General features: G+C 45.0%; 1 long non-coding RNA gene across 1 annotated transcript; it reads left to right on the top strand.

The window, feature by feature from the left end:
• The first annotated feature begins 280 nt into the window (after positions 1-280).
• LOC135821942 (uncharacterized) lies at positions 281-2019 on the top strand. The gene is made up of 2 exons (XR_010554432.1): positions 281-661; positions 1333-2019. It is a non-coding gene; the product is annotated as an uncharacterized LOC135821942 (long non-coding RNA).
• The last annotated feature ends 616 nt before the right edge of the window (positions 2020-2635 follow it).

Raw genomic sequence — 2635 nt, 5'->3', positions numbered from 1 at the left:
TCGAATTTTGGAGAAGAAGCTTGCTTTCGGAAAAATGTTCCTTTCACGCAAGGCAGCATGCCAGGTCAGGCGTGTGAACCAGGTGAACTGTGTCGGCAGATCGACGTTTACGTTCCAGGCCGACAGTTTTTTGACCAAGCCGTGAATCGCCCTCGCTCTGACTCGCCCGGCTACGAAGGAGTAATTTTACAACTCTTCAGGCCAGCTACAGGTCTCTGATGCAGAGCTGCAAAGTGACCAGTGACGGATATCGGTCATTTGCAGCCACTACTTAGCAGTCCGTGCGCCAGACCCTGTTTTGGCCCGATTTTTATTTTCTGCGCGGGAACCATACATGCAGACGTTATGCAGGGAAAGATGACGACGCCGGTCAGTAAATTGTTGGTCGATTTGTTGCCTACCTCGAGGCCAGTCGGTGAAATGAGGCCTTCCTTCTTCAAGAAATATGTTGCCAGTCGTTAGTCGGATGCCACTCGTCTTCTAAACATCGTACTTGATGCAACCAGCGCAGTTGGATGGACGGGAGGCGAGGAATTTATCGTTTTCGATTTTCACCCTATTCTGGGTTGCCATTACATTGCAGCTGGCAGCACCACGAGCGAATTTTTTGCACAAGGGAGACTAGGTGAATTCAACTCCTCAGAGATATCGCCATGACAGGGTAAGGTTATTTTAGCCCTGAAATTGTGTACAAACCAACGGCACGAAATTATGGAAATATTTATTTTTTCGCATTAATTGCATGTTGGTTGAAAAGATGTAGCCATCTTTGTATTGTGGCATCCTGGCGGTGTATTTCGGAACTATACTGCATGACAATATTATTTATGAGAAATGGCGGCGATTGCAGCGATTGTGAACAATGTACAATCAACAGCATTGGCAAAATTGATGCAGAGCTGTATGGTACTTTAGTACAATTTGCCTGTATATTGGTATTTTACACACAATGCATGAAACAGAAGAGCAAAATTATTATTGACTTATCAATTTATAGTTAGGACATGAATATGAAACCCATGACCAATGCCAATGACCCAGGGTCTGTGCACCTGCATTCAAATAATTATATAAAAAATCCCTTGTGGCATAATCATGTACTCTGTGCATACACATGCTTGGGGGGCGATACTTGCTGCTTTACATGGTGGAAATTGTGGTGCTATGCTGCTTGGTATGTGTGTGCGTGCGTGTGTGTGTGTCTGTGTGCGTATGTGTGTGTGTCACTGTGTGTGTGTGTGTGTGTGTGTGTGTGTGTGTGTGTGTGTGTGTCTGTGTGTGCGTCTGTGTGTGCACACTTCACTTTCCGGCTGTGTATTGATGCCTATGTAGATATCACCATGATCAACAGGGTCAAACGCTTCCAGCGGACAACAGTGGATCACCTCATTTCTCCCACTGGAGTGGTCCTAGCTTGAAGTGATGTATGACTATCAATTCTATTGACTAGCCTTGAGGCATGTACCAAACGTCAGCATGTCTGTGATATCAATACATCACACTTACATTTGAAAGCTATATGCTGGAAGGCAGTCAAGTGGGCTTTTCGTCAAACACAACCCTACCAATAAAATGAAGGCAACGGGCAGAGACCACTAATGGTAGGGCCACACCAGGTGGCTGTGCCAGTGGGGAAGACCCAGTTCAACAAGGTGTTATTTCAAGTTTGATCGGAACAGCACCCTGGTCCAAATCCTCAATATCAGTGAATCTTACTGGTCCATGTGGCTGCTGCCTTGACTCGTGATGCCTACGATTGGATGCAAGCTGCACGAAGTATGTTGCAAAGAAGAGTACAATGGATCTTGAACTTGGCACGAGAGGCGTGCACTTCGTTGATAACAGCAGAACCTTTGCATGACTATCATAACACTCTCCTTATTGCAATATTTAGCCAATGCTCCATTTGTTGTAGCAGCTACCACACAACTACAAGTATGCATTCATTACCTGGCTGTCTTGTATAAACTTGTGAATGCAATCACGTGATGCTTTGTGCACATATGCTCCCATACTTTAGCGGATGTGCGCGTGTGTGTGTATGTGTGTGCATGTTTATGGGTGTGTATGTTCGTGCACGTACGTACGTGTACATGTCTGTGCGTTTACATGTACATGCAGACGTGTGTGGGTCTGTTGAAAAAAGCGCATGAAAACGTGATGTATGTACGGGTGTATGGTAAACGTATTATTTGCTCCATGCGTCCGCCGTGAATGAAGGTACAAGACTTTATGTGTCATAGCTTGTGGCGGTTGTTCTGTACATAGTAGCAACGTATCCAGGCCATCCGCAGATGCCATTTTTTCACTTCAATTCTGCATTGGCTCGGGTGCTGTGTTTGTAGTGTCATCCTCTCTGCATGAATTATTTATATTTCTTTCCCACCTCCGTACTGTATTTGGCTTGATATTGTTGCTGTTGTACATACAAGTATAGGCACATGCATTGATCTACGAGGGTTTGTGTTTGGAGCTCCAGCAACCTGTTGAGGTTCGTGTTGTTTATAAATTCGTGGTCTACGGATACAATGGTCTGGCTGGTACATCGCAAAATACTAGGACCCCTTGAACGATTCTGTCGGTCGTTCCTAAGTTCACCAATTGAAGAGGCATGTGTGTCTCAAAATGTGTCAAA

This window comes from Sycon ciliatum, chromosome 7 (assembly GCF_964019385.1).
Source record: "Sycon ciliatum chromosome 7, ocSycCili1.1, whole genome shotgun sequence".
NCBI lineage: Eukaryota > Metazoa > Porifera > Calcarea > Leucosolenida > Sycettidae > Sycon > Sycon ciliatum.
This window is presented reverse-complemented; position numbering and strand designations above follow the sequence as displayed.